This window comes from Herpailurus yagouaroundi, unplaced genomic scaffold, assembly GCF_014898765.1.
Source record: "Herpailurus yagouaroundi ecotype Mexico unplaced genomic scaffold, PumYag 210, whole genome shotgun sequence".
Taxonomy (NCBI): Eukaryota; Metazoa; Chordata; class Mammalia; order Carnivora; family Felidae; genus Herpailurus; species Herpailurus yagouaroundi.
This window is the reverse complement of record NW_024412441.1, coordinates 20,689,678-20,713,773: the sequence shown is the minus strand read 5'-3', so window position 1 is coordinate 20,713,773 and position 24,096 is coordinate 20,689,678. Positions and strand designations below refer to the sequence as shown.

Genomic DNA, 24,096 nt, shown 5'->3' with positions numbered 1-24,096 from the left:
TTATTTATTTATTTGTTTGTTTGTTTATATCGAAGTACAGTTGACACAGAATGTTGCATTATTAGTTTCAGGTCTACAACATAGTGGACTGACAATTCTATGTATGATGCAATGCTCACCACAGTAAATGTCATCATCTGTCCCCATACAAGGTTATCACGGTATCGATTATATTCCCTACACTCTACTTTTCATTCCCATGACTTATTTATTTTATAACTGGAAGTTTGTACCTGGAAGTAATTCCCTTCACTTATTTTGCCCATCCCTACACCTTCTTATTTTTTTAAGTTTATTTATTTTGTGAGAGAGAGAGAGAAAGAGCACGAGCAGGGGAGGGGCAGAGACAGAGGGAGAGAGAGAATCCCAACCTCACAGCACAGAGCCCAACACGGGGCTCCATCTCACAAACTGTGAGATCATGACCTGAGCCAAAATCAAGAGTCTGATGCTTAACTGACTGAGCCACCCAGGTGCCCCTTCCACCCACCTTTTTAAACTTTTTACTTAGGATAATGACATTGCACTTGAGAAGATTGAAGCTCCCAAGATATGCTTCGTTTGGGGAGCAGGTACTCCCTGTATGGGAAGCTATTTTCTAATCCCCTGAAAGCAATCTATTTATACCCTGAAATCTGAGTTTTTAAGGAAATGTATCATTATTATAGCTTGCATAACTCCAGCTATGTCAAAGAACTATTTCTACTGCCCTAGAATCATTGCAGCTGTGTTCTGAGAGCTCCGTGAGAGGTAGAGTCGGGTACACTGTATTCTCTCCTCATTGCTGTGCACTGGCTTCCCTGTAATTCTGCAAGTGACCTCTTTGTTCTAGGATGGTGCACCTGGATAACAATGGGGAGTGATTACTGCTTGCTTTACCATCAAAAGATTGGGAATACTGCTTTTAAGCCTTGAACTCATTTCCTCTCCTGGCTTTAACTGAGGGCAAGTCAACAACGACCTGGACAGAGAAGGATGGAGCCAGGACAAAGGTGTCCATGCCGGCCATGTTGCTGTCTGCCCTGCCAGTCCTGGGAGGCCCTGTGCTCACAATGAAGACAATGTAGAGACTGGTCAGTCCCAGCCTCTAGGAGTAGAGGGTTCTGAGCAGGTAGAAATTCAGGACAAGTTAAATTTGCCCAATGGGAGGAGTAGGGCATCTGTCAGAGGAAGAAGTTAGGACAGAGAGAATGCTGAGGGCTGAGGCAACCTGGGAAAGAGGGGCTGGTGGGAAGGCCTTGGGAAGCAGGAGCAGAGGGTAGGGGAGTGGGGAGACAGAAGCTGGAAGGTAAGGTGGGTGCGGGCAAGGTTGTGGAGAGCCCCATGCAGGGCTGAGTTTGGACCTGGCCCCCAGTGGTCACCAGAGACTTTTCTGGATTTCACACACCATTTATTTTTCTTAAAGCATGGAAGATGGGAAGGAATGAAAGCAGGTTACCAACTTTATTTTGTCATGGAAGGACACACACATACACACACACACACACACACAATTCCTTCCCATCAATTATTCTAGTGCTTTCATAAATGAAAAGATACTATAACACCCTTAAGAAAAAAAATAGAAAGAACAAAGTGTCAAAATAAATACTCCTGAGAAGTGACAGCCAGCAAACTTATATCACAGGTTTGCCAAAGACTGGGAATATCATTGCAGGCTGGCAGGGTACACAGGCCTGCCCTGTCACCCCCAGTGGAAAGCCGTGGGGATTGTCTGGGAAGGGGGACTCAGCATGAGGTCTCAGGCAGGCCGGGAGCTGGACTGGGCTGAGCACTGGGTATCAGGGAGACAGCTAGCAGGCCACTGTCAGAAGCCTTTGTCATAAAATGTCCTCTGAGCCCATTTTCTATCCATAGCTACCAGTCACCCTGTCTCACCTGGACCATGAATGGCCTCCCCACTGCTCTCCCTGCTTCCACTTTCATAATCTACTCTCCACATGGCAGCCAGAGTTATCTTTGAAAAAGTGACCTGATCATGTTTCTCACCTGCTACCATCCTTTAATAGTCTGCTAGCAGGCCTAGCATGGAGTCAAGTCTCCCTTGAGCAGTCTTTCTATGGCTCTGACCCACCGGCCCTCCTGGTTTGCAGGGGTGCAGCCACAGTGGACCTTGTTCAATCCTTCCTCCTCTGTCTGGAACACGTTCTTCCTGCCCTTCACCTCCTTAACTCCATCAGGTCTCTGCTGAAAGAGAACATCCACAGGGGGTTTTTCCAACTGGGCTCCTGCTGTCTCCCATGTCACCTGTGTTGTTCTGTCTTCATAGCAGGTGTGTGCATAGTGTGTGTGTTGACTGCTCCTGCATTTGGAGATTTGCTAGAAGAACCCACGGGACCCACCATGTAGTTGTGCCCATGGGTAAGATTTGTAACAGTGACATAGTAAGGATACACACCTAGATCATCAGGGAAAAGACGCAAGTGGAATCTGGAAGAATCTGTGTGTAGGCTTCCTCATGCTCTCTCTCTCCAGTGAGGGTCATGCAGAACACTTCCTCTCCTAACAGCAAAAATGCAGCAATATGTGTGTAATGTTTCTGCCCAGGGAAGCCCGTTACAGACTCAGCACCTAGGATTTGTACTGGGGGCTAACTACATGCACACCCTCTGCCTAGCACATACCAAAATTCCAGACCTCTTGGAGGAAAGCAGGTGCATAAACCGCATCATGTGCACAAACACAGGAAGCACAGGGAGCCACCTTTAGCAGTTAACTATTGATCAGGGACACTTTGGAAGCCAGTTCTCAAAGGTCAGCCAAGGCCCAACACTGCAAGCTGGCTTTCTATGCAAAGGAGCCTCAGGCCTGCTTGGTTAACCCCTTTTCCACACAAGTTGTAGGTAAAACTTTATCTTTGTGTCTTTTTCAATGGGGACAAGACCCTGTCTACCATGTCCCCCACTATACCCAGCACTTGGCGTATCGTAGGCTCTCGGCTGAGTGTTTAAGAGCATAGAAGTGTCTGTTGGGAGCACTGGTCTACTGCTTCTTAGCTGTGACTTGGACAAGGTCCTTCACTTCTCATGGCCTCAGTTTTCTCATCTATAATAAGGGGGCTAGAACAGTCCTTCCTCACAGAGTGGTTGCAGCAGTGCTATTCTGTGTTCAATGAATGTAACTTGAGGTACAAACCTGGATTTGCAACCAAGTGTGGACACCAGAGATATCTATTCGAGAGACTTGAAAAATAAATGTGATTAGCCTTGGAGGCCCAGGAAGACAGAGACTTGCAGTTGTAAGTCTAATTGGAAGAAAAGATGTAACAGAATGAGGTTGCTGTGTTTGGTGTATGGACTAGTGATAGATCTTCCTCAATAGCCGTGTTCCTAACCCTCTGTCACCCTGTCATCAATAGATCATGTAGTTTCTCAGTCTCCACGTCTTCTTGAGGAGGAGCCTGGATCCAGTAAGTGGGTCCTGATGAGGAATGCTCTGCCCTTCAGGTGTGCTCTAGAGACGCTGATCTTTGCTTGCCCTTTCCACTCTCTCCTTCTGGGGGCATCTGCCCTGCCCCACTGTAGCTGCTTGGGTGGCTCTGTTCTGCTCCACAGGGCCCTGCCTCGGCCTCACTGACTGGACTGGACCAGTTGCCACAAGGGCGATTAGCACTGGCTGGCCAGGGGCTTCTGACCTGTGAGCTTGGCTTGAGAGGATGAGATAAGCCAGACCTAGAAGACTCTTTTCACAGGAATTTGGAATCAGTTCCTGAGATACATGGCTGGCTAGCAATGGGGCTCCAATGATTTTGGGCAAGGGCAGGCTGGATCACTTGTGAAAGTGATGAAGGAGCAGAATTGCTAATGTACGGGGTGAGGACTGGATAGAAATGGAAAGGCCGTGAGAAAGACATCCCTTAGCACTGCCTTGGGCCTGGGGAGCTTTCTTGTTCCAGATCCAGGGCACATGCATCTGATAATTTGAGGCAATTTAACCAAGAGTTTGGGCTCCACACTTGGATCTGCATATAGACACTGCCTCGTGCAAGCTGTATGACTAGTCCCTTAACCTCTCTGAACTTCCATCTCCCTAGTTATGTGATAAGGAGAGTAATATTGTCAACTGCATAGTGTCAATGTGAAGCCTACGTGATATCATACAGGGCTTTGCACAGTTTCTGGCATATGGTAAGCACCTAAAAATGTTAGATAGTATTATGATATTTTCATAACTCCGCTATTTCTCAAGGTCCTTCTGATGGCTCTCTGTTTCTGACCATCACAAATAAAAACATGTTATAATAAACGATCTTTTCCTCTTTGGAGGGATTCTTATAGAGAAATCATAGTTCCTAATGCTTTGTCTTCCAGTGTCCTGCAATCTAATCTGGAAAGAAAGAACATAGTTATTTTGCAGTATTTTTTTTTTTTTTCTGACAGCTGATTGCCTTTTTCAAAGCATTCAGAACTCCACCTCTGGGTTTAACTACAGGTAGAATGCTTCTGTTAATTCCCATAGGGCCCCATCAGTGAATTTACAATTCTCTGGAAGTAGGACTTTAATAAAAGATGACAATGTCTTTTTTATTTTGACCCCAACACTATCTTTTTGACCAATGGAAGTTTATTAATTCTCATGATGCTACTTAATATATGTGACAAGTGTCCATGATTGATTTGGCATTTATAAAATGTTAAAGAAATGAAGCCATTCAATAGGAAAAACACAAACCATAGTCTTCTAGAGCCATCGGGCCTGCAGAAATTCATACTCACCCCCTTAATCACAGATACCAAGTCTCCTTCATCCATTTGTCTAAGCATCTCCCTGCCTCTAAGATGAGCCTTTCCATTAAAGCAGTGATGAAAATGACATTTCTTTCCATCACAGAATTTAAACTTCTTTTAATGATAGAAATTTTAAATGTAACCAATGAAATATGACTCAGGGGATTTGGAGAAGTGCCTTCTCTCTCAGCTCATTATATTCTTATTACAGCTTCCACTCTCAAATCTTTTTATCAGAGGAATGATGCACCACTCTTTGGGTAACAGAATTGAACACCGCCTTTTGACAGCCAGGATCACAGTATTTTAGATTATACATGGATGCCTGTATTTTTTTTTAATTATTTATATATGAAATTTATTGTCAAATTGGTTTCCATACAACACCCAGTGCTCATCCCAAAAGGTGCCCTCCTCAATACCCATCACCCACCCTCTCCTCCCTCCCACCCCCCATCAACCCTCAGTTTGCTCTCAGTTCTCAACAGTCTCTTATGCTTTGGCTCTCTCCCACTCTAACCTCTTTTTTTTTTTTTTTTCCTTCCCCTCCCCCATGGGTTCCTGTTAAGTTTCTCAGGATCCACATAAGAGTGAAACCATATGGTATCTGTCCCTCTCTGTATGGCTTATTTCACTTAGCATCACACTCTCCAGTTCCATCCACGTTGCTACAAAAGGCCATATTTCATTTTTTCTCATTGCCACGTAGTATTCCATAGTGTATATAAACCACAATTTCTTTATCCATTCATCAGTTGATAGACATTTAGGCTCTTTCCATACTTTGGCTATTGTTGAGAGTGCTGCTATGAACATTGGGGTACAAGTGCCCCTATGCATCAGTACTCCTGTGTCCCTTGGATAAATTCCTAGCAGTGCTATTGCTGGGTCATAGGGTAGGTCTATTTTTAATTTTCTGAGGAACCTCCACACTGCTTTCCAGAGCGGCTGCACCAATTTGCATTCCCACCAACAGTGCAAGAGGGTTCCCGTTTCTCCACATCCTCTCCAGCATCTATAGTCTCCTGATTTGTTCATTTTGGCCACTCTGACTGGCGTGAGGTGATACCTGAGTGTGGTTTTGATTTGTATTTCCCTGATAAGGAGCGACGCTGAACATCTTTTCATGTGCCTGTTGGCCATCCGGATGTCTTCTTTAGAGAAGTGTCTATTCATGGTTTCTGCCCATTTATTCACTGGGTTATTTGCTTTTCGGGTGTGGAGTTTGGTGAGCTCTTTATAGATTTTGGATACTAGCCCTTTGTCCGATATGTCATTTGCAAATATCTTTTCCCATTCCGTTGGTTGCCTTTTAGTGTTGTTGGTTGTTTCCTTTGCTGTGCAGAAGCTTTTTATCTTCATAAGGTCCCAGTAATTCACTTTTGCTTTTAATTCCCTTGCCTTTGGGGATGTGTCGAGTAAGAGATTGCTACGGCTGAGGTCAGAGAGGTCTTTTCCTGCTTTCTCCTCTAAGGTTTTGATGGTTTCCTGTCTCACATTCAGGTCCTTGATCCATTTTGAGTTTATTTTTGTGAATGGTGTGAGAAAGTGGTCTAGTTTCAACCTTCTGCATGTTGCTGTCCAGTTCTCCCAGCACCATTTGTTAAAGAGACTGTCTTTTTTCCATTGGATGTTCTTTCCTGCTTTGTCAAAGATGAGTTGGCCATACGTTTGTGGGTCTAGTTCTGGGGTTTCTATTCTATTCCATTGGTCTATGTGTCTGTTTTTGTGCCATGGATGCCTGTATTAAAAGAATGAATTTTTTTCTCATGCTGCCTTCTCATTAAGACCGACCAGCCACTTTCTCTCTCCTGGGCTATTACATCTGGCTTCTAGCAAGACTTTCTTAATCCTGTCTCTTCCCTCCTCCTCCACCCTTCCACTTTATCAGCTACTCTGAAGCCCAGATGAGCTTTCAAAAACCAGATCTGATGCTCTTGTTAAGAACTAGTGCTGACTGCTCTGAAACCAGGATAAAACTGAGCCTCCTCAGCACATCTCAGGACAACTCAGGGCTCCTCTCATATATATTACATTTTTATGTATTTTAAGCTCATCAACACAGTTTTGTAATTATTGTTTTATGGAGTTGTTTTTAAGTCAGGTAAGAGAAGAAAAAAGGTACAAAATACCTTATTATCTATTATATATTTACCTTGCAGTTACCCTTACCAGTGCTTTTTATTTCTTTGCACAGATTCAAATAACCAATTATTATCCTTTATTTAAGCCTAAAGAACTCCCTTTACTGTTTCTTATAAGGCAGGTCTGTCAACAGTGAATTTCTGTTTTTGCTTATGTTAGAATTTCTTAATTTCTTTTTTATTTTTAAAGGCTAGTTTTGCTAGATACAGATTTCTTGACTCACAGTTCTCCTCCTTCCTTCCCACTGCCAGTATTTTGAATATGTCATCTCACTGCTTTAGGCTTCCATGGGCTCCAATGAGAAGTTGAGTTTTAATCTTATCGAGGAGCTCTTGTTCTCATGATTAAACATTTCTCTCTTGCTATTTTCAAGATTCTCTCTTTGTCTTTCAACAGTATGATTATGATGTGACTAGGCATGGATCTTTTTGAGTTTGTTTTATAGGAGTTCATTGAGTTTCTTGGATGAACAGATTCATGTCTTTCATCATATTTTGGAAGTTTTAGGCCATTATTTCTTCAAATATTCTTTCCATCTCTTTTTCTCTCTCTCTCCTGGGTGCTTCATTATACATATGCAAGAACACTTGGTGGTATCCCATACATTTTTGAGGCTCTGCTCATTTTTCTTTATTCTTTTTTCTTTCTGACTGGGTAATTTCAGTTGAACTTTATTCAAGTTCACTAAATCTTTCTTCCGTCAACTCAAATGTGTTGTTGAGCACCTCTAGTGAATTAACCATTTCCAGTTCTTATACTTTTAAACTCCAAAATTAGGTAGGATAATTTCTATCTCTTTATTGCTATTCTCAATTTGGTAAAACATCATTGTCTTACTTTCCTTTAATTCTTTAGACATGGTTTCATTTAGTTCTTTGGACATATTTATAATAGCTGATTTAAAGACTTTGACTAGTAGGAATAACACTGGGGCCTCCTCAGGGTCCATTTCTATTAACTGCTTCCACCCTCTCCCCACTCCTCACCCCACTTCCCACCCCATTCACGATCCATACTCTCCTATCTCCTGTGTTTTATAATCTTTCATTGAAAACTGTACATTTTAGGAAATATAATGTGGCAACATTGCCATTTCCCTACTTAATGACAATGTTTGAAGGCTAAAATAATTTCTAAATCATAATTTTATCTTCTCTATTTGGTCCAGTATGGGCATATAGCAGGTGTTCGATAAATGCTTGTTAAATAATAGTGGAGAAAATTCTTAAAAAGTACAGGTCCATTCAAAGCCTACATAGAGTTCCTTCACTAAGACCCAGAAGAATGGAGGCAAAATGAAACAGGCAAAGCTTATCTTTGATGTGGTGATAGCAAAAATCCAAGACATCTATTGGAAATTAATTATAAGAATTATAGAGTGCTATCAAATCTTACTTCAGGGTACTACCCACCAGCAGCATGTAAACTTCTTTTTGGCCCAACATAGAATTTTACATGACTAATGACACTTTAAAGATAACATTGTGCAACATATCCTATTTCAAATGAGAACTCAAGGTAACAGGAAATTAGTGTGCTCAGAGTAAGACAGTTAATTTGATGGAGGGCCCAACTTTCATATCCTGTAGTTTAGTATTCTTCCCCAACTTCCTACTGTTCTTCAAAGTGGAAGACATGGGAACCCAACATGTGAATCTCCACTGGTGGTGGAATACCAAGAATAGAGGTGAATAAGCATGGGGCTTGGGTTTGGAAGATGAAAGTTCAGATCTGATTCTGCATTAATAATTGTGTGTTTTGTTCAAATACCTTCACTTGTTTGAGACTTGGCTTAGTGCAAAATATTAATGATAACAACTGGGCTATTGGGAGGATTAAGTGAAATGATATAAGTGAATCTTATACTTATGCTATTAAAAGTTACAAGAGTGGGGGGAAAAACTTATAGAAGAAAATGACCCTTCTAGGTTCTTTCTCTCTCTCTCTCTCTCTTCTCTTTCTCCCTTTCTTTCTCCCTCCCTCCTTCCTTCTTTTTTTCCTTCCTTCATTCTTTTCTTTTTCTTTTCTCTTTTCTTTTCTATTCTTTCCCTTTCCTTTCCTTTCTTTTCTTTTCTGTCTGTAAAAACTAACATCATATGTGGGGTGCCTGGGTGGCTCAGTTGGTTAAGCATCCGACTTTAGCTCAGGTCATGATCTCATGGTCCATGAGTTCGAGCTCTGGGTGAAGCTCTGTGCTGACAGGTCAGAGCCTGGAGCCTGCTTCAGATTCTGTGTCTCCCTCTCTCTCTACCCCTCTCCCGCTCGCACTCTCTCTCTCAAAAATAAATAAACATTAAAAAAATTTAAAAAGACACTAATGTCATGTAAGAAGAAAATGTCTTTGAATGTACATATGAAAAGAGTAAAATATTCCCTCAAACTAAAAAAAGAGCTAGTATGTTTTAGTTCTGGACAAGTAAGTCACTTCTCATCTTCATAACTGGGGATAAAGTTAGGTGCTGAATTAGAAAATAAATACATGGAATTTTAACCACCTTCCTCTTTTAGTCTTTGAAGGCTGGAACAGACTGATAAAGTGTATTTGTTCTGTGCACTTAATTTCTTTCCCACTTTACTTCTCCTTTTTGTTACCTATTAAGTGTCAAACACTGTGGTGAGATCTGAGTAGCCAAGAGTGACATAAGCAACAGCCTCAGCTCTCAGGTATTCTAGATCTGCAGTTGACATCACTAAAAAGAAATGTATGCCTCTGTTAAAACAAAAACAAACTGGAGCGCCTGGGTGGCGCAGTCGGTTAAGCGTCCGACTTCAGCCAGGTCACGATCTCGCGGTCCGGGAGTTGAAGCCCCGCGTCGGGCTCTGGGCTGATGGCTCAGAGCCTGGAGCCTGTTTCCGATTCTGTGTCTCCCTCTCTCTCTGCCCCTCCCCCGTTCATGCTCTGTCTCTCTCTGTCCCAAAAATAAATAAAAAACGTTGAAAAAAAAAAAAACAAAAACAAACAAACAAACTGACAGGTATAGTAGTATGGTCTCATAAATCCTTGTTAAGGGCTGAATTGTGTCCTCCCCTCAAATTCATATGGTGAATTGCTAATCCCTACTACCTCAGAATGTGACTATTTGGAGATAGGGTCTTTAAAAATGTAATTAAGTTAAGATAATATCATGAGGGTGGACCTTAATCCAATACGGCTGCTTTTGTTTTTTTTGTTTTTTTAATAACAAAAGGATATTAGGATACAGACACATCCAGAAGAAAAACCATGTGAAGACACAGAGAAGATGGCCATCTATAAGACAAAGGGAGAGGCCCCAGGAGCAACCAAACCTACTGACACCTTGATCTTGGACTTCTAGCCTCCAGAACTGTGAGGAAACAAATTTCTGTTGTTTCAAGTCACCCAGTTTGTGGTACTTTGTTATGGTAGTCAGAGCTAATTAATATAATCCTCCACTGGGATTGAAAACTTGGGACATTAGTACTGGCACAGTTGGTTCAAAACAGTGTCAGCATGTATAATTTAACTCATATGTTGAGATGTTAATAAGTGCATTATGGTTCTGAGAACTCTAAGGATAAGATTTTATTAATATAGTTTTATTTTACCTACCCCCACCACCACACACGTATCTGGAGGATGGAGCTGGACTGCCTATTCATCTCTGAAGGAAAGATGAGGTCTTGATGCAGGAATAGAACAGACACCACTAACTCCTGAGTTATGAGATAAGATGTGAAGCACAGTACTAACATGGAAAAATGCTTATTCTATAAGGTTAGAAGAAAAGAGGAAGATGATAAATCTTATATTTAACGTAATTCTTATGTAAAAACAATAGAAGTTGTCAATTATAAGAATGGAAAACATATTGGCAGGAAATACATCATAACATTTATAGTAATTGTTTTGGAAATTAGTACAAAAATTTATTTTTTCTTCTTTTCTATTGCCTACTTATCCGAGTTTCCCACATTTTCTGTAGTGGGCCTATTTCCTGTTCTTATGAAAAGAAAATCATTAAGGTATGTATTGTAAAAAGATCCCTAATTTGATGGTGATTTCTGGAGTGTATGGCTGTCCCTTCTCTGCTTCAAAATGTTTTCTCACATACAAACCAGGTAAAATAGGAATCTAACATATTTCTATTACTTAGACCCAGATGATGTGAACTTTTGATAATTCATCATACTTTTTATGAAGGGATAGATTTAATAAAGTAAATTTATACTCAAACCAGTTCAATGAATATTCTATTTTAAAAATAAAGTTGTTTCTAAAACCTTAAAAAAAAAAAAAACCACAACTCCAATATAGGACTGTCATGTCTGCATATAAAAAAAGACCTTTCTTTGAGGTCTTCATTAAAAGAGGCTCTCAGAACACCCCTTCTTAGCAAATACCTGGTTATCTTAGGTTCTGTTCCTGTATACATAGAATACTAGCAAATACATACATGGTTTACTGGCAGCATTCTAACAGCTTCACATATATTAACTCAAGAAGTCCCCACAATAATTTTATGAAGGATACCATTACTGTCCTAATTTTTCCAAGGAAGAAACTGAATTACAAAGAGGTGAGTAATTTTCCCAGGGCCATACAGTAAGTGGTGGAGCTGGGATTTGAACCCTGTCAGTCTGGCTCTGGGGCTCCTGCTCTTAACTGCTTTTCTCTGTGGAGGGGATGTGACACAACAGCTCTGGTCTTAAGACATCATTGACAATGTGGCTTGACATCGATTCGGCCAGGACTTTACCTTCTCCTTTTCTCCTTACATGTGAATTAGTGAAGTTGACTGTCTGCCTGGTGGGGTATTATAGTAAGGAGGAATCTGTTTACTAATTGCATGTCCCTGAAGACAAAAACAAACAAACAAACAAAGAAAAACCACTCTGTTGGCAGCAGTATCATCTCATGCTCCATCTCCACTGTTCATTTCTTCTTTTTTTTTTTTTTTAAATTCTGGTGGACTTTATTATAAGTTTCCAATAATTCAAATGAACTCTGTTCACAGAGTGTGATCACATGCTTCTCTCTCCTATTCATTTTTAACAACTTTCTCAAGTTAGAGATGCCCAATTTAACAGAGAATAAATTAGTAGCCCTGTAATATATCTTGGGAAAGTGTAGAGAAAATACTCCCTTGCTGCATTTGGCAAATCAAATAAGCAAACTAGCGCATGTTCTTAGAAGAGACTCAATTCTTAGAAACTCTCCCCATCACAGAGCTGTGAGGACAATTGCAGATTAATTAATTTAAGTGAATTGGAAGTGATAAATACAAGAGAACATTTTCTGAAGATGGCATTGCCTGTGTTTTAAATTGAAACTCCACAGATGGAAAAACCTATTTAAGTGACCAGTTCACTGAGCAGGCTTCTTATTTGTATGCATGGAAAATCCAAGAGACCCATCCACAGTGCTGGCCAAGAGTCTGCCCATGGGAGACGTTCGTCACTGTTTGCTCTTTCTCTTCTGGCAGATGCCTGCGCCACAAAGACAAGGTTCCTTGTTATTTACCTTTGATGAAGCTGGTTTCCATTTTCAGAAAAGTTCCCAGTTTAGTGTGAGGGTCAGTCAATTTTAGCCAAGAAAGATATCCAGGCAGCTGACTCTGGTGTCTCCAACTGTGGGCAGTTGTGGCTGCAGTCAGGTAGGCAGGGTTTCAGGGTCCTCACTGAGCTTTGTGGTGGAGGGTCTTTCGATTTTTCTATGCAGGGAAGTCAGAGGTTGGATTCAGGGACAGCATGTTAAAATGGGATAAGGTAAAGAAGCCAAAGAATGAACCGCCTTTGGAAAGAGAGGGAATAGGAAGCCAGGTTCAGGGTTGTCCTCCTTCCGCCTTGCCTGTGGCTAGTTTTTCTAGGGGAGCTGCCTGAATTGATCCCAGAGCATGGCCTGAAGTAAAAGGCCTCCTCCTGCCCATTGCTCTCTAGCCAGAATGTGTTGGGGCCCAAATGTCAGCCTCTTCTGAAGCTCTCTGTCCTAAAGGAACCCAGTATTGGAGCTTTGGTTGTGACTTAATTGTTTTATTATTTCCTTTTCATTCTCCTCTGTCTTCCAGCATCCACTAACTAGCAATGGAGAAAGGATTTCCTATGGGATCACAAGGTCTTCTTTTGTTTACTTTTTTATGTGTTTCCTTCAAACTTTAAAAGTTAGAAAGTGCTGAATCAATAGCAATCCGGGAGCTGTGGGCCAGAGATATGGACTGCAGCTCCCTGGTCATTGAAGAACTCTGTGGCTCCTTAGAGAACTCAGAGGACAAGGCTGACAGACACAGAGGCAGGAGGTTTACTATTATCCATTTAAACTTCTTGATGGTTAGTTTTGTTAGCTACAAAATGGAGACGAAATATACAGCCCACAGCTTTATTGAGTGGAATACAAAGATATAACAATTTTGTTTTTTTAAACAATTTTGTTACATTTATTTATTTTTGAGAGAGAGAGAGAGAGAGAAAGTGGGAGAGGGACAGAGAAACAGGGAATCTGAAGCAGGCTCCAGGCTCCAAGCTGTCAGTACAGAGCCCGATGCAGGGCTCGAACCCACAAACCATGAGATCATGACCCGAGCCGAAGTCAGATGCTTAACCAACTGAACCACCCAGGTGCCCCAAGATATGACATATTTTAAAGCCTCTTTGAAACTATAGCCATTCAAATATAAGCAAGAGCTCACTGGAGCTGAAGACTGCTACCACCGTATAACAAAGATGATGTAGTCCCTGTGTGTGGAAATCTGATTATTAAACCCGTTTCTTGAATTGTCATCATTCTCTGACAAGGCTCAGGATTTTACCCAGCCTATATTATACAGACTAAGAAATAATGCATCACGTGCCATATCATAGCACTTAAATGGTCACTTCCTTCCTTCTGTAATTGATGGAAAGTTCTATCCAGGGAATGTCATTCCTACCTTGACTCATTCCATAAATATTATGAATCACTTGCTCCGTGGCCCCATTAAATTTGATTTACAAAGTGAGCAGGTTCATTGAGCTCTCTGTCAGACTTCTAGTGGGGGATATGCAGGGAAGCTCTGTGGTGTCATTCTTTTGGCATATCCAGCACCCAGCACGCCTGTCTGACAAATAGCACATGCCAAGGGATCTGACAGATGAAAGGACAAATCAAACAGCAAGCAACTGTTGCTCTTTGTCTTTGCTAATGCTTACAAAGTCTTTTACATCCTTTTTGCTAAAGAGCCAGCAGAGTTCAAAGAGCTTTTAGAGAGGACTCCCAACACTGCCAAGGATATCTCGGTATGTTCACTTGGTACGTTTGCAGAATTTAATAGGCCAAATAATTTATATTGTGTTCCAATAACTTGAGAAGTGATAAATTGAAAAGGGTATTTTTTAGAGGGGGAGGGTGTAGAAAAAGTGAATTATACAACAGACTTGACTGTGGTATTATTTACATATTGGTCTTTTTATTTTCTTCAGTAATATGTAATTCAGTCTTGCAGCTACTCAAACAGAAGTTAGGAAGGTAGCACTGCACTTAAATGTTGACAAAATGATTGATTGCTCTTTAGGTCAGTGGAGAGAACAGAGTGCCGTGTTTATGGAATTTGGCCTCTCTTATTGTCATGGAGATGGGACGCCATATTAAAGTGAGTATGCCAGCACTATAATTTAGAGCCAGATTTGAAAGGAAGAGGGAACTGAATTCAAGTGTTGTTTTTGTTTTTTGGGTTTTTGTTTTTGCTACTGTCATGCTGATTTTTAAGTATAAAATGAGTTCAATGTCCATAATTGATATTACTAAAACTGAACTTGGGAGACCTTCATAGCTCCATGGCTCTGATTCCATAAATTGGCTGCAAAAGTTCAGTTTTACCACAGGTAGGTCATAGATGAGACTACTGATTGGAACAAGACAAATAAGAGCAGAAATGGGTTTGATGAGGAAGATACTGTGGACTTGGATAAGAGATGTTAGTGGGGATCCCATGGAAAGGTCCAGCAGTCAACTGAAATATGAGTCTGGAGAGCATGAGTAAAGACCAGTGAGCAAAGTGGATCTGGACATTGTTCAGAGTCTAGAGCATGTGTTGCCAAGGTTTTTCAGAAAAGGACCAGAGAGTAAATATTTTAGGCTTGTGAACCATAGGGTCACTGTAGCAGCTCTGTCATTGTAATGAAGAAGCAGCCTAAACAATATGTAAATGAGTCAGATGTGTCTATGTCCCAATAAAACTTTATTTAAAAAACTAGAGTTGGAGTGGGAGTTGGGGGAAGGGCAAGAGAGGGTGAAATTTGGCCAGAGGGATGGAGGCTCCTGACCTCTGCTCTAGACTATGAAATGAGTATGGGGGCAGGGGGAGGGGAAGATAAACAATGTCCAAAAGAGAACCTGAGAAATGCCTATGTCCTAGGCAAAAGCAGAGAAGGAGCCAGGGAAGAGGAAGCATTTCCAGAGGAAGGAGGGGAATCCAGAGAACCAAGTGCTTCAGAGACAAAGAGCTGGAGCTTTAAGGAGGAGGAGTATTCAATGATGTTAAAATAACACCAGGGGGTTCAGTGGGAAGAGTACTGTGCAGAGATGATTGGAAAAAGTTTGTAGAATATGTCTGATTTTTGAGAATGCAGTCAGGGGAGAGATGGGCACTTAAGGCCATTAAATGCAGGTGGTTGTCAAGGTGACAAGGTGACAGTTTTAAAGATATGGATGTCTTTTGAGGTAGAAGGGGAGGAAGCTGAGAGTCTGTGGCAGAGGGCCTCAATCTTCTCAGGATTAAGGGAATGTTAGGATATTCACAGCCAAGAAGAATACTCACCTGCTGTATGCACAGTTGCTAAAGTAAAAGACCATGTCTGCCTTCAAGGAGTTCAAAGACAGTGCGGGGATTGTGACAGTGTTCAATAATTATAACACTATAAAGACTGCTATAGTAGAGTTTCTAGAATGATAGAACAGCATCCCATCCCCCATTCCCCACGCCACCTTCCAGCCTTTACTTCCCTTTGGAATTGTATTACACCAAAGACTGTGACCACAATGCCCTAAGTTAAAACAAACACCACTGTTAGCTGGTTGATTTGGTCAGTGTTGAGACACGAGCTGGCCTGAAGTCAGGTCCAAATTGATGATCTTACTTTGAAATCACACTGAGCAAGTTAATGTGCTCAGTTACTTTGTAGGGGGCAGACACTACTCAGCACAGTCATTATTTTAACCTAGAGAAGAAAGAGGTGGGTTGTGAAGGGGCTCAGAAGAGGGTAAGATGGGAGACAAGGGGGTTGGACAAGGGGGTTGCTAAGTGCCACACGACCTCTTGAAGGAAGAGTAGTTTTTAAAAGCTTGTTTTTCAAAGAAACGGTATTGCAAGTGGCCGACCTCAAAATGGGTCCCAGTTCTCTGGGTTATGGCCTTTAAGTGCTTGAGTTTTATTCAACATTTATAGGAGAATGAACTTGTAAGTTTTCTGAGAGGTGAGGAGACTCATCTCAGTACGACGTCTCATTTAATAGATTATTGTTGATGGCATATTTAATTTGACCTCCCAGTTCATTTACTCAGCGGCAGGGGTTTGTGGCTATGTCAACATCTTGCTAAACAAATGACTGAAAAATGAAAACATTGAACCAGTGAGCTGAGTCTTGTTAGTGGTGTTTGTTTATATGCATGGCTGAAATAATAGGCTGCTTTTTGAGTCAATGACTCATTGTGTTAGAGGTGGACACAATCTAGGAAAGCTGGGAAGGGCAGTTGGAGCACAGTTATGCTCTCATATTTTGCATATTTTAGAAGGGAATGATGGCAATGTAGAGCCAACAAAGTGGGGAGAAAGCAAAGGTATCTGGAGACAGGTGAAGATACTTGATACTCAGAGTAAATGATGCAGAAAATTCTCTTGATGGAGTTAAAAGTCTTACCTTTTAACAGTGGCTTTCAGTTCTTCCCTCCCCCCCCCCCACACACCCAAACCTACAATAAGATATACATTTTACAAAACAATCCAATTACAACACACACACACATGCACACGAACACACAAATAAGGCAAGTTTCATCAAATGGTTACATCACTGTATGCCCTGATGCTTTCCTTCTATTTTCTTCCATTTCACTAAAAGAAATGGTGTAATCACTTACTCATGGGTTGGTACTCATGATTCGAAGACCACAGATTTAAAATCTCAAAATCGTCAATCTGTGCTACCACAGAGGATTCCAAGGGTCGTAGAGAAGGTGTAGCTTGCACATTGCCATTCTCAGTCAGAACCCATGAGACTGAATGAGTGATACTTTTTCTCCAGGCTTTTATCAGTGTTCATCATACAGGTAGAAATCATACAGGTAGAAAGTCATACAGGTAGAAATGGCCATCCAGGAACTGCCTAACCTACAGGGAGAAACTAACAGATACTGTATTTCTCTGAAGGAAGCCTGGAGATAGATTTGCAATGCTTGGGATTTAAATACTTCTGAAATAAATTTAAGAAACAAAATTCAGAATCCATATACAGCTTGGATAAAATTCTTCTCTCTGAACCTTTTCAACATCGTTTTCTTCCTTGTGGACTTCAGGAAAAATAGCCAACTGCAGACAAAGGGTCAGATGGAGTTCTATGGTGACACGAACTAGGTTCTAGTAATAAGATGCATATGTTACATCTTTCCTTTCTACTACACAAAGAGATTTATTTTGCAATTAGTCAACAGGGCCACAAAGAATAAGGACTGCCAAGGCAAAATCTTGAAATGCTGACTTCTAGCTGATAAAGTTTATTTTATGGATGCTGCACCGGAGACAGCTAAAGAGCATGGAGTTTGATGACTGAAGACTTGGGTCTGAAGATTAGGGTTCACCTCCTAGCTCTGTAGTTTATGAACATTGTCATAGGTTGGCTTCCCTGGAAAGCAGACACTGAGATCAGGGTTTGAGTGCAATACTTTATGTGGGAAATGAGTGAACTAGGGAAGGCAGCCAATACAAAGTATATTTTTCCCTTGTTTTTTTTTTTTATTGTAAAATGTACCTAACATAAAATTTACCATTTTAACTCTTTTTGAGTGTAAAATTCAGGGGTGGTAAGTGTATTCACATTGTTGTGAATTCATCACCACTATCCACAACGTCTTCTATGTCCTGACATGAAACTCCGTACCTAGTTAAACAATATTGTTTAACCTAAACAATAACGCCCCCTCCCACCTCAGCACCACTATTCTTTTTGTCTCTATGATTTTGATTATTCTAGGTTCCTCATGTAAGTGGAACCATACAGCATCTGTCATTTTGCATTTGATTTATTTCTCTTAGCATAATATCTACAATTCTCATCCAAGTTGTAGCGTGTGTCAGAATTTCTTTCCTTTTTAAGGCTGCATAATACTCCATTGTATGTATACGCCACATTTTGTCCATCCATTTGCCTGGTGAAGGACATTTGGATTGCTTCCATGTCTTAGCTGGAATAATGCTGCTATGAATATGGGTGTACAGGTATCTTTTGGGGCCTTTGCTTTTCACTTCTTTTGGGTACAAACCCAGAACTGGGATTGCTGAATCACTTGATAACTATATGCTTAACTTATTGAGGAGCTGCCATACTGTGTTCCACCCTGGCTACACAATTTTACATTCCCACCAGCCATGCACAAGTGTCCCAATTTCTCTATACCCTTGCCAACACTTATTTTTTGTGTTTGTTTTTGTTTTTAATCAAGACAAGGTGTTTTGATTAGCAATTCACACTGTGGGGGAACTGGATTTCAGTCTACCTGGAGCCTCTGGGAGGCAGTACAGAGCACACTTTGGAATTGTCCCCATTTGGAAGCTGGGAGTATTCTTTTTTTTTTTTTTTTTTTTAATAGTATCTTCATGAAATTATTATGCCATTTCTTTTTTTAAAAAAATATAATTTATTGTTAAATTGGTTTCCATACAATACCCAGTGCTTATCCCAACAAGTGCTCTCCTCAAGCTGGAGGCACTTGCATCAACTCCTATCCTATTGGCTGAGGGAGGCCTGGGGTAGTCCTCAGGCAGACAGCTAGAGATTCTCGCAGTAGAAGGCCTGGCCACGTGTGGGAGAACTAGGCCGGGATGAGGTGAATGTGAGAGGGCACTGACAATGCCTCCTGATGCCTCCTCAGTCCAGGTCAGTAAGCTTGCTTTGACTAGGTTTCCTCATCTGTAGCACAGGGGTGAAAACACCACGTTCATATCATAGGATGGCCCTGAAAATACTTGTGGGGGCTTTGTGAACTGGAAAGTTCTAGCCACATGGGAAATAATCTGCTTCTGAGGAGGACTTCTATGGAATTGATACATTTCCGAGATTGCTAGTAACTACAAGAAACTATAGATAGTCCCTTTAAATCCAAAATGGAAGCAAACCACTGTGGTCTTCACTGGACCAGCAATTCAATGCAGTATTCCTATGCTGGCTCTGTGGCCTGGATGGCTAAAGCTAGTTTTCCCATTAAGTAAGTATAACAAATACAACCTATTATTTATTCATTATTCATTCAATTCATTGAAAATATTTCTTGTGTATCTATCATGTGACACACAATGTTCTTCCCCCTGGCTCTCATGTGGTTTATCATCTAGTAGAGAAGAAAGGCATTGTAGTCATAACTATCTATAATTTAGTGTGGCCATATATCTCTGTTTGGGATAGTCCTGGTTTACTGATGTGGCCTGATATAAAGAGATCTTCCTTTCACTCTTGAATAACTACGTTTGAACAGGAAAGTGTATGGCCCCTCCACCCATATATCATCAGCAAGTCATCTTATTAACAAATTCTAGAGAGAGTTTCCACATGTCTCCAAAATACATGTACATGTGAGCAATAAGGAGGTAGTGGCCATGCCAAGATCTGGGGGAGCACATTCTAAGTGGGGCCGTGAAGACTACAAAGGCCCTGAGATGAAAGTGCAGAGAGGTCAGTGTGGCTAGAGCCTAGTGACTGATGAGAACAGTGGCCAGAAATGAGGTCAGAGCATCACCAGAGACCAGATGAACCCAGAAGGTCATCTTGAGATGGCTGGCTTTTTTCAATGCTTGCAATGGAAGTTATTGGAGGACTTCACACAGGACACTTTCTGACTGCTGATGGAGAATCGACTGTAGGAGTGAGGGTGGATGCATTGAGACCTGTTAAGAGCTAATGTGGTTGTTCTGGTGACAGTTGGTGGATGGATCAGGAGAGCAGCAATATTGGTTCTCTTTAGTTTAAATAGTTTTTTGTTAGCCCAAATACTGGCTTTTCATCTTCCCAGCCCAATCCCCAATGTGAAAGCCACAGAAATTAATTTTCTTGTATTAGTCAGAGTCTCTACTTAACCAAGAAGTGTCAAGGAGGGTCAGGGAAAATCCAATAGAAGGTTCTTTTTCATAGAATCAAAAGCAGAGTGTCTGAGGCACAAAGAGCAGTGGAATATCATGGGTGACATCAATCTTGGCTTCGGATATTGGACACTGTTTCCTATGGCTCCCTTTGCAATAAAATGGTAAATTGTAGTCTGAATAACAGTACAGGTAAGTGGATTCATTGCTGGTGGACCACTCCACTGGAGAGTGTTGATTTATGGCTCTATGACATCTAGAGGGGCTTGCTGCAGGTCTGTTCTAGTCAACGTTCTCCTCAGGGACTTGAGAGAAGGTGTGAAAGTTTGTTTATCCTTTTTGCAAATGCCATAAGCCAGGAAAGATGAGTCATGATTGGAAGACAGACTCACTATTCAAAGAGTCCCAGAAGTTTCAGTCCTCTCTGTGCCTCCCTATTCATGCAATATCTTAGTAGGTGTTCAGCATAATGTCCATGAGAATCAACCAGAATACTGTTTTAAATGATGCTGTTTAGATTCAACTCCTAGTACATTGGGGAAGGCAGGATTCCATGCTTTTAACAAGTGCCCATAGGATTCTGAGGTAGGCATTCTGGAGTCCATGTTTTGTGTAACCCTGCTTCATATCATAGCATTGTCACACTAGGTTTGTAATTACTTGTCCATGTGTCCATATCCCCACTAGGATGTGAGCTCCTTAATCATCTGTCTATCCCTAGTGCCTACTATAATACCTGTATACAATGGAGAGTTAATAAATGGTTGTTGAAAGATCAGGATGGAATGTTGTACTGAAACCAACAATACTACATTTATGGAGAGAGAAGTAAAGATGATTCAAGATAAACAAAAAAAAAGAGGCCTCAGTTGCATAAATACAGTATGGGGAATTCTTGGCTTAGAAACCATCCCTATGAAAAAGAGCCAGGGTTTTGGCTCAACACCAATGGGTGTTAAATAATGGAATGTGGTAGCCTCAGGAGGTTGAGAGGTCTCTATCTCTGGGGACAACCAAGCAGAGAATATCATAAATCCAGGGATCATATGTCATACAACAACAATAGGACTTTCCCACTTCTATAGAAGTGATCTCAGATTAAGCAATTATTTCTAGCTAGAATGGTGTCATAGCCTTCCAGCTGGTCTTATGCTTCAGATTCCTCCCTTATGGAACATGTATTAGGCCCCATTTATTGTCTCACCAGCATCCATCCCTCCCTTCTTCCATATTTACAGATTCCTAATTTTTTTGGAGAGTCACCTTTCATCATTTCTCAGGGGGATTTGCTTTTTTAAATTTTGTTTTATTTATTTTTGAGAGAGAGAGAGAAAGACAGACTGTGAGCTGAGAAGGTACAGAGAGGGAGGGAGACATAGGATCTGAAGCAGGCTCCAGGCTCTGAGCTGTCAGCACAAAGCCCGACGTGGGGCTCGAACCCACAGACTGGGAGATCATGACCTGAATGGAAGATGGATGGTTAACCAGCTGGGCCACCCAGGTGTTCCTCTCAGGGGGATTTAATAATTGGGTAAAGCCAGTCATGGTGGTCCCATTTTCCTTATCAGGAGATGTAAGAGAAAGACTTCTGCAAGTTCCCTCTTTCCTGAGAAGGACGGCAAGAAGGGATTGTCTCTTCTTCTTCTGAATGTTATTGTATATGATTGCAAACTGCAGAAGCCACTTTCTCAAGGGAAGCCCCACTGAGTACAATGTTGATATCCTGAGAATGGCAAGGAAGCAGGTTGGAAAGCTGCTGCTGAAATAACCAACCCTGGAACAACCAACTTTCCAGGCATCTTTTAAATGACATAATAAATTTTCTTGTTGACAGGCCATATTGAGTTTGGTTTTCTATTGCTTGCACACCAAGAATTATCCACAAAGCATCCTACTATATGCACTATTGCCAGTTTAGTCTTTATAAGAGGCAATTTTGATCATGCCACACCTGATCAAAAATCTTCATTTTTTTCTCAATTCTATAAACCAAAAATAAGCTCTTCAGTTCAAGATCAAGCCTTGCTTTACAAGGTAATTTGTTTCCTATCCTCTAACCAAATTTAACTTCTGATGTTTTGTCCACATGGCCTGTGGTTTACTGCTCCAGCACAGGGCTCCAATCCTGGGATCCACCTCCTTCCACCCATCCTTACTTATTGAAATGTCATCTCCAAGGTACCTTGCCAGAGCCCAACTTTTTATGGTCAACATTTCTTTCTTCTTTTTCTTTTTCTTTTCTTTCTTTCTTTTTTTTTTTTTGAACACTCCCCTAATGATTTTGTGTACTTCTCTCTTGACACTCACCATATTCTATTATATGGTATTGTTATTTGTATACCTTTCTCCTTCCTATCTGGCTGTGAGTCCTAGTGGTGGAAGCTACATCTTACTCATCATGGTATATCTAACAGCTCCCAATATGGCAGTTCACACAGGGTGCATGCTCTAAACCAATTGTTTGAATGCTGTAGGTGGAATATGAAAAATCCTTCCCAACTCTAAAGTTCTGTGGGGTTTGTGCCGTGAGCTTTCCACCTGGTGAGTACCTAACTTTCTCTTAATTATCAAAAACATTGTAACCCCCAAGTGGGAATATGAAATGGTTTCAACTGAGTTTGAATTCATTGGGAGAACAATTCTTGAATACTGGGTCTATTATATTCTATGTATGGATAATCAGGCAAAGGATTTGAAATTCCTAGGCTTCAGTTTCCTATCTCTAAAATGGGGATGACAATAGCTATCTCATAGGATTGTTGTGGGGACTAAGTGAAATAGGTTGTGTAGCAGTCCTTTCTGATTGTTCATTCATATCCATTTCCTTTCCTCCTGGTTTAGCTGAGAATCTTTTGCTGTTAGGAGGCTAGAACCATCCCAAACCTAAGTAGCTAGTCCCACTCCTCTTGCTGGTGGTGGGTTTAGGTTTGGAAGTGAATTGTGGCCAAATGTAATATGAGGGAATATTTCCTTAGAATATTGTTGGAGAAGTTTCCTTGTTTATAGGAATAGCTTCAAAGGAAGAATCAATCTCTTCTTCTATTGGGTGTTGTCCTCCTGAGAATAAGCCAGTTATATTATGACTGCAAGGGGTGGAGGATGGCAAAGAGGGAGGATGTCATTGATGTCATTGAGTCCCTGAATTGGCCAACTTGGAGTTACCCTACCTTAGGACTTCTAAGATTCAGGATAGTAAACTTTCTTTATTGTTTATGCCATTTAGAGTCGAGTTTTTTATTATTGCAATTGAAAGCATCTTTATTGCTACAGTGAGTGACTAGCACATGGTATGTACTCACACATATAAAATTGTACTCCATTTAGTCCTTTCTTATAATTCCTAGATGAGAATATCTGAGAAAACTGGAAAGGATGATACTTAACTAAATTGAAATAGACTTGAGTAGGGGCGCCTGGGTGGCGCAGTCGGTTAAGCGTCCGACTTCAGCCAGGTCACGATCTCGCGGTCCGGGAGTTCGAGCCCCGCGTCGGGCTCTGGGCTGATGGCTCAGAGCCTGGAGCCTGTTTCCGATTCTGTGTCTCCCTCTCTCTCTGCCCCTCCCCCGTTCATGCTCTGTCTCTCTCTGTCCCAAAAATAAATAAACGTTGAAAAAAAAAAAAAAAAAAGAAATAGACTTGAGTAAAACAACTTTTATAACTTGACAATTTTTTCTTGCAGAGCTTGCTGATTATGAATTAAAAATTCAGTCAGAGACAACAGACAGAATAGGTAATAAATGCAGCCCATATGGTGCTATAAGAGATATGAAGAAAATCAAGAGAAAATATAAAGAAATATGAAGTATAACTTCGCACCAATATTATATACTGGAAACTGATATCTTGTTAAAATTCCAGCATGTTTTATTTTCACAGGGCATAGTAAAAATAGAAAAAGCATAAAACCAGAACAAGAAAAATAAATGGAGGCTACTCTTGGGAATGAA

General features: G+C 41.0%; 1 long non-coding RNA gene across 1 annotated transcript in view; it reads right to left on the bottom strand.

Annotated features, from left to right (window-relative positions):
• LOC121016419 (uncharacterized) overlaps window positions 1-24,096 on the bottom strand; it is a 168,502-nt gene that overhangs the window by 5,695 nt on the left and 138,711 nt on the right. The window contains exon 2 of the long non-coding RNA XR_005784266.1: window positions 1,990-2,187. This is a non-coding gene — a long non-coding RNA (uncharacterized LOC121016419). The remainder of the gene's footprint in view (window positions 1-1,989; window positions 2,188-24,096) is intronic.